This window comes from Lathamus discolor, chromosome 11 (genome assembly GCF_037157495.1).
Source record: "Lathamus discolor isolate bLatDis1 chromosome 11, bLatDis1.hap1, whole genome shotgun sequence".
NCBI classification, from domain to species: Eukaryota; Metazoa; Chordata; class Aves; order Psittaciformes; family Psittacidae; genus Lathamus; species Lathamus discolor.
This window is the reverse complement of record NC_088894.1, coordinates 1846159-1854251: the sequence shown is the minus strand read 5'-3', so window position 1 is coordinate 1854251 and position 8093 is coordinate 1846159. Positions and strand designations below refer to the sequence as shown.

Below are 8093 nucleotides of genomic sequence, written 5' to 3'. Positions count from 1 at the left end.
TCATCCACAGGGATGCAAAGGGAGCGGAAAACACTCCCAAACAGCCTTGTACCAACACGGTGTAAAATCAGGCAGAAAACTTGTCCTTGACCAGCTGCCTCTCTGGGCCCCGCTTTATGGAGCTGGCATGAGCAAATGGGCTCTTGTGTGAATAGATCTGTCAAACCCCACAGCTCTGCTCAGCGATTCCCAGCCCAGCCCTGCCTACTCACACTGACATTATTATGGCACTTGACTACGTTAAAGGTGCAAGCATATTCCCTCTAGTTTGCTATTTTGACAAATTTACTCCTCCCAGAAGACACCTTCATCTCCACCTTCACCCTCTTCAGCCTTGAACACTCGGTTCGTAACATGAAGGTTTTTTCCCTTAATTTCTTCTCCAGGAAAAAAAGAAATGGGGAAAAAAAAAAAAAAGGATATTTTATTTGTAGTGGCTTAAATTGTCATGTTGACTACAAAAATCTCATCACATCAAAGGATGATCCAATAGTGCCTATTATTCCAGTAATGGATATCTTCTCAGGGATGAGTGGATTAGTACAAAGGGAAGCATGAGTGGGAGAGATGAAGTGACAGGTCTGAAACAGATGGGTCTGCTCCCTGGGAGTGTGCATCAGTGCAAGGAGGCAGAGGAAGCAGCAGAAGACAGTGCTGCTCTGAATTAGGATGTCTGCTGTGCAGGACAAGACAAAACACGACACGTTTCTCATCTTGTCAGGGGATACAGCTCAACCCACCCATCTCCAGCTGTGGGGATGCGGTGTGGAGGCTAGTCCTCACTCGCCTGGTAAATGACACAGCTGAGCTCTGCTGGAACCCTCTGCTTTGGCCTCACAGACTTGTACAGGACGTAACTTGTGTTCGCAATGAGCGCAGCATCAACAGATGGCAGGGGTGGAGGGAGGTTTGCATCCTCATCCTTCCCATCGCCAGGTAGCTCTCTAGTGAAATGCACCTGGGGAAAGGTGGGTGCAAACTCAGCCAAGACCATCACAGAGTTGTCGCTACTTGATTTTGTTCTGTTGTTATTCTGTTCTCCTGAAGCACTTACAGCCAATTGCCAGGGCAGTAGCTAGTCAGATTGTAAGCTGGGGATGGTGCAAAAACACCATTTCCCTCTGAAACCCAACCAGAAACTCATTGAAATTCCCTTTGAAAAGAAAGCCATGCTCATAATGCTGATGGGAACAGTCACCTGAAAGGAAACAGATGTTTTTCAACAGGGTTTACAACTTGGGCAATTGAAAACCCCACCAAGCATTAGGATTTTCATTCCCACACCAGAGAACCCTTCAAAGACCCAAAACCCATTCCCTGGAAAACAATGCCAGCACTTGAAAAATGATCCATGAAGGTCTAACATTTCCAGCAAGGGCAGGATGAGAAGGACAGCATGACTGGGGCTCTTCAAAAGCCAGACCTCAGAGCAGAGAGGATTAAATCCTGACATCACTGTGACTACTCCAGAAAGGGATCAAGCCAGGAAAGACTGCAACCCAATGCGGCAGCATCCAGACACACACATGTGAAACACCACAGTACAAAGGTGCATCACCACTTGTACAGAACAAGGCGGTTTTCACCTGAACATCAAGGATCATTGAACTCCTCTGGGGGTGCAGGCAAAGGGATGTCTCCATGGAGCAGTGGTTTCAATTCTCATTAGGTCGTTAACTGCCGGTTTCATTAGGCTGCCTACAGACAAAACATAACTGCTCAGTGTCTACTGCCTGGTGAATAGCAATTGTGGTTTATTAATGCTCTCCCAGCTGTAAACCTGTCAGCGAAATCAGGTTAAACACGCCTCGTGAAGTTTCCTCCTTCCCAAAGAGCGTGGCAGGTTGATAGAGCAGGGTTTGACATTAACTCCCCTATAAAAAAGGAGGTTTCATGCAGTTTAATAGCACTTGGAAACATGAGAACTTGCCCCGCAATCCAGGCAGACCTTTTCCCATAGGAGCTCTTCGAAACCTGTGGAAGTTATAACTCTGGTGTTCGTTTTACAGAACAATTTACAGCCCAAGAGGCAAGACCAAGGCCATAACCACAGGAAAACCTGGATTAAGGGTCTGTCTGGAGCTCAGAACTACTAAATCCTCCTAAAGCTCAGCTTGCAATGCAGACAGACCCTTAGCTTAATGTGCTTAAATGTTCCCCCTGAGCAGCCATAAATTGTAATTGCCCTGCTAAAACTCATGGCTCATCCACTCCTGATTTACTCATATGAGATGTAGTTATCTTTACCCTAAGCACCATCCTTATTCTTACAACTGTTTGAAGGCTCCCATGCAGATACATGGATTAAAGTTCACCTGCGCAAGAGCTTTACCTTTCTTCTTCTCTGGAGAAGATATTCCAGTTGATTCAAAGCAGCTTTTTATCTCAAGAACAGGATCTTGCTTAAATTAGAGTGAAAGTTCTGCCCAAATCAGCGTTCCTTTGTTTCACTCAACCATTCACTAGAAGCCCTCGGTCACTGAAGAGCTTTTCAAGTCATTTCTAGCATTCACTACACAGTTGTAAAGAGCCACAGACCTGCAGAGCAGTTCAGTCTCTGGCATGTGTTTATGTCTTTATTTCCCTCCATGTTTTCATCAGCAATATCTAACCAAGCGCCCTCCCCCTTTTCATCCCCTGCTCAATCCATTTACTACCATCCTTCATGGCACAGCACATCATGTTTCCACAGCACCTCCCATGCCCGAGCCCGCAGCAGCCGCTCTTCCATGATTCACCCATAAAAGCCAGCCCTCAACGCTCCCATCTCTTCATCTTCCCATTCACGGAGGAGAGCCAAGGTCAGCCAGATGCAAATGAGGGATTTGGAGGCAAAGCGTGACGAGGGAGATGATTGCTTGATGAGCGTAAGAGAGGCAAAAGGTTTTGGCTGTGCCTCATTCATTAAGTCACCGTCAGTTGCGCAAGGAGAATTAAGGGCAGCACAGTGATGCTTCTCTGACCAGCTCCCCCATGTCATCGATGCTGCCACTAAGGCAAAACCAGGCAGGTTACACACATCCTTCGACTCCTGCTGTGATGAAAACATTGGGAAAGAAAAGAAAAACAAACTCAAAAGCAGTGATTTTCATCACAAAAGCCCTGGATTTTCAGCTTTCTTACATAGGGGGAAGATTTGCAGGCAAAGAATATGAGAAAAAGCCTCAAATTGTCCAGATCAGTAAAAACATATTTTTCCTTTGCAAGCCTTAGCAATCTAAGCAAAGCAGGTCTGCCTTTGAGACCCTTTCACACATCCTATTTCCTTATGTGCATCTCACAGCTATTCCCACTGCCGCATCATCCCATCACAAAGCCTCATGGTGCAGCCTGGGTATGGACCCAGGAAGCTGCTGTTGTCCCTCCAAGACCAAGTATCTGCCCTGGGCACCTCTGTGCTGATCAAAACCAGTTCCTCCCCAGACTGAGGCGGTCGATTTATCCCTGAAAATCTGGATAATGGAGTTCTTGTTCTCTTGACAAGAGTCATTGCTTCACACCTATAACCTTCTGCACCTTTATCCCCCTAACGTGGTCAAAGGACATAGGCAGCATCATAGAAGGCATCTGACCGAGATGAGTTTAACCCAAGAGAGCTCCTCACCTCCCCATGAAAGCTAAAACAACTAGCAGTATAGAAAGGCTTAATACTCACATCACTGGCACCAAACAACCACAATGCAAGTGAAAAGTTGAACTCAGAGTGAAGGGAATACAAGAAAAAACACTAAGGAATAAAAGGCAAGACAAATCCATCACTTCAAGAGGTAAATGAAGGCAAAGAATTTAAAGAAAAACTGCTTCTGCACTCTTCTGAAGTTTCTAATCCATTCCCTGCCCACTAGGGTTTAACCCATAGTTTCTTGTATCATGCAATAGAAATCCAGAAACATGAAAGTAAAGGTTAGGAGGAACACGGCTTATTGAGAATAATCCTGCACAGAACACAAGATACAACCTCATGGAACAACAAGGTCATGTCTGGGTAGCGCAACATCTCAGATCGAGAAAGAAGCAAAGAGAAAGAAGCAGAGGCTCAGAAGGCAAAGGGGATTTCTCCCTATTTCCTGCACGGACCATTTCAGACCCAGGCTTTCCATGGCTGGAACGGTGGCTCGGGCAGGTCAGGGACGTGCTGGGGAGCACAGGAGAGCTGCCTCATTTGCAGACACTGAAGCTAATGATGCAAATGATCCCATGCAGTGCTCGCATCTTTAATTGCTGCTTCTCCACTTCCCGGGAAGCCACATTACCCCAGTTACTACAAGCAATATTTTCTTCCTCCTCCCTGCCAAAGAGCAAGCCCTCCCTCACATCAAGTGCTCCCAGGGTTACCTAATGCCCATCACACCCGTGCCAAGGGGAACAGGCTCATTTATCACTTATTACTATGATTAACTTGTGTTCAAGAGCCCCGGAGAGCCTCAGGCTACAAATGATTCCAGAAGGGGAGAGCTCCACTGAATTAAGCCATGGACGCACCAGTCCTCCCTGCCTGTCACATCCACACGGCTGCTCTTCCACTGCCTTGTGGACCACAAGTTATACAAGCCCTCAGCACCCAGGGGACAGCAGCAGGGTGATGCGCAGGTCTATGCTACAAAGCACACTGCGATCTCCCCCTTTGTAAAGGCAGCATCGCAGGAAAACAGCATTTGTCTTGCTCCTCCCAGACCTAAAATCAGACCAAACCTGAACAGCCTCCGAGATGTATTCCTATTCAATACCTACATCTTCAAGGAGAGGAATAGAGCAAACCCTATTTGTTTGCACCCAACACCTGAGAGTCGACACAAGCTCCTAAGAAAGGGCTGCCACCCCCTTCTGTTGTTTTCCCCTACTTAGTGGAACATTTTCTTTCTGTTGTTGTTTGTAGCAGTGTGTTTATGTATCTGGCTGAGGCTGCTTAAAATAGGACAAGATACCAGGCTGCTGGGGATGGAAAACTGCTCTCGCACATCCAGTGTTTGTGTTGTGAGAAGCTTTAAATCCCACCTCTCCGGTGGGATGAAATAGATGCTGCTCAATCCAGTTTCTAAAGTAGCAGGCATCAAGCTGGCACTATTTTAAGAGCGAAAAGGGCCAATTTAATCAAACCGCTGCTATTTTCCCTTCTCTCTGTTCCACGATTTACGACAGGAGGAGGAGATTGTTTTGGGAACAATGTTTTCAAAACTCTAAAAATAATCTAAAACACTTCTGCCACGTTTTGGGCTGTTACAGCCCCAGCCCCAAAGCACTCAAGGGGTTGCAGCAGTTGTGGTGAGCTCTCATCCCAAAGGTACCTAACCAACCCCAGGGCAGGTTGCTGCTTCGCAGTGCTGCTTCATGCATTCCCATCTCCTCTATGGCACTGAAGGGGGCAGAGGAAGAATTGCTTCACCTTGCAGATTTCAACCCCCACAATCTCCCAGAGGCACAACGTGGAGGCAAACCCCAGTCCTCAAACCTCTTCTGTGATGTTGGATGGGGCTGGGAGCAAGCTGCTCCAGTGGAAGGTGTCCCTGCCTGCGGCAGGGGTTGGAACTGGATGAGCTTTAAGGTCCTTTCCAACCTGGCCTTGAGCACTGCCAGGGATGGGGCAGCCACAGCTTCTCTGGGCACCCTGTGCCAGCGCCTCAGCACCCTCACAGGGAAGAGCTTCTGCCTAAGAGCTCAGCTCAGTCTCCCCTCTGGCAGGTTCAAGCCATTCCCTTTGCCCTGTCCCTACAGGCCCTTGTCCCAAGCCCCTCTCCAGGTTTCTTGTTGCCCCTTTAGGCACTGGAGCTGCTCTAAGGTCTCCCCTTAAGGAGTCTTCTCCATGCTGAACAGCCACAGTTCTCTCCAGCAGCCACAGTTCTCCCTCCCCAGGTCTCACCATCACTTGCTGGCAGCGATGCAGCTGCTGTGATTTACAGTGGTTGGCGGCCACAGTCAGCTGGGCTCCTCTTTGTCCCCAGGAGCATCCAGCTGTGTGGCACCACGCAGGGTATCTGTACAGGGGAGGTTACTGCAAGAGCTCCCACGGGATAAGTCATTTATTGCTCTCCTGTGACTAACTGTGACACTTCTGTCAAGCAAAGCAAGCACGAGCCTATTTTAATGGCCCTTGAAATTGGATGTGCGAAATGAAGTACAGCGAATCAGAGGCCAGCTGAATCTGTGATCTGTGAACGAGTCTTCACTTTCCTCCCGGGAAGATGAATTGGAATCACTGTTTTGCCAGTGAGACCGCATCAGCTGGGAATCTGGCTTAGAAAATGGGCTTTCTGCTCCTTGCTGAGCCAGAAGTCCCACTGATCTGTTGCTCGGGTAGGTAAGGACGATGTTTGTCTGAGTGACAGTGAGGTAAAATGACAATCCAGGAATCTATTTTTCTACACATAACCCTATCCGTATGCATGAGTGATTACTCAAAGGAACACACAGATAAGGGAAAGCACCCAAATACATCGCTACACAAATAAAATCATGCTTGTGGAGGGGAGAAAGAAGTCTTGCAGACAGACTGAAAACCTGATTTAGGGAGAGACGGAGCTGTTTTGTGGTTCTGGGGGTGGAAGATGCTGAGGCTCTTCCATGGATGCTCAGCAGCCAACAGGATTGCGCTTGGATCCTGCTCTGGAAACACCAGGAGCTGGGGGAATGATTTAAACTGCATTGAGAGGGGCTGAGGTCATGCAAGAGCCTTTCATCAGAAGCAAACAGCAGTCTGGAGGGTGGGGAGTGCTGGATCCAGCCCCTCTATGCCCATCCTTCACCTTAACACAGAACCACCACAGCTGGGGCTCACCCCCAAAGTCATCATGTGCTTCTGTGTATGTATCTCCTGTCACTTTCATTTCTTAGCAACAGGTACATATGGCTTTCCAGGATGATCCCGGGGGAAGCAGCCGCTCGCAGGCTGTGATACACACAGAGCTGACACTCAAGAAGACACGAACTAGGTTTGACTTACCAGAAATGCCTTCTGATGGGGTTTAGCTGCATCCTCAGGTACAGCCAAGGCTTGGGATCACTGGTATCTTTGCAGGATTGCTCTACAGCATCAGCCCGGGCACTGCGCAAAGGGAGAGGAGGATGGATGCTGCACCGAGCTGCTTTTCAGCTGGCAAAACCTGGGTCAGCACAGCAGACAAAACCAGGAAGAAAATAAGGCACTAGAAACCAGCTCAGAGCAGAGATCACCCCCTCTGCTTTCATTAACTTTAGGTATTTAGGGACAAACCCAGGTCTAATGCTACCATGTCTCCTTTCGGTTTATGATGCTGTTTGCCACCTTCCTGCTGATCGAACTCACTGGTGCCCATTGGGGCAGAGAGGAAAAGCACCACTAGATCCTATGAATCTTCCTTCAGAGACCACCCCTGTCACTAGAGTCCAGTACAAGCACAACACTTAATCCTCCTAATTAAAGGTGTGAAGTTAATCGGCATGAATTTGCTCCTTGGACTTTATAGGGCGGCAAATGTCAGTGCTGGTTATCCCTGTTCTGCAGCCCCTGCTCAGGCACCAAACCAAACCCAGCACATCTTTAATTAGCACCTACCTGCAGACAGCCTCAAGGGGAGAGCGTTCCACCTGCAACAACAAGAGGTACTTTGCATTCACAGGCTGGGTCATAGCTGAAACCAAGGAGAGAGCATCTAACATCAAGGATGGAGGGGTTTAAACACTGAATTAATTCTCCAAGAGAACAATAAACTTAATGAAAGCTTCAGGTCTTCCCATCTGCCTTGAATGTGCATTGCAAAGGTTTCTTCCTGGGTTATGTCTGGCTTTCAGCAGTAGGTTCAGGAAGCATAGAACCATGGAATAGCAAGTTGGAAGGGACCTCAAGGAACATCTGGTCCAACCTTTCTTGGCAATGAATAACCTGGGCTAAACGCCCTCGCACCCTGCCCAGCCAAATCTGACGTATCTGATGTTGAGGAATCCAGCACTTCCCTGGGGAGATCATTCCAGTGGCTGATCGTTCTCACTGGGAAAGATTCTCCTCTTGTGTCCGGCAGGAATTTCCCTGGGAATAACTTGTGCCCATCACCCCCGTCTTTCGATGGGACTCCTTGTACAAAGGACTCTAATATTGTTCCATGGTTAAGATACAGACATAG

At 48.0% G+C, this 8093-nt stretch overlaps 1 long non-coding RNA gene across 1 annotated transcript; it reads right to left on the bottom strand.

Moving 5' to 3' along the window:
* Positions 1–463: 463 nt before the first annotated feature.
* LOC136020355 (uncharacterized) lies at positions 464–7091 on the bottom strand. Its single transcript, XR_010615300.1, has 3 exons — positions 6938–7091; positions 1587–1698; positions 464–1198 (listed from the first exon to the last, which is right to left on the bottom strand). It is a non-coding gene; the product is annotated as an uncharacterized LOC136020355 (long non-coding RNA).
* Between the last annotated feature and the right edge of the window lie 1002 nt (positions 7092–8093).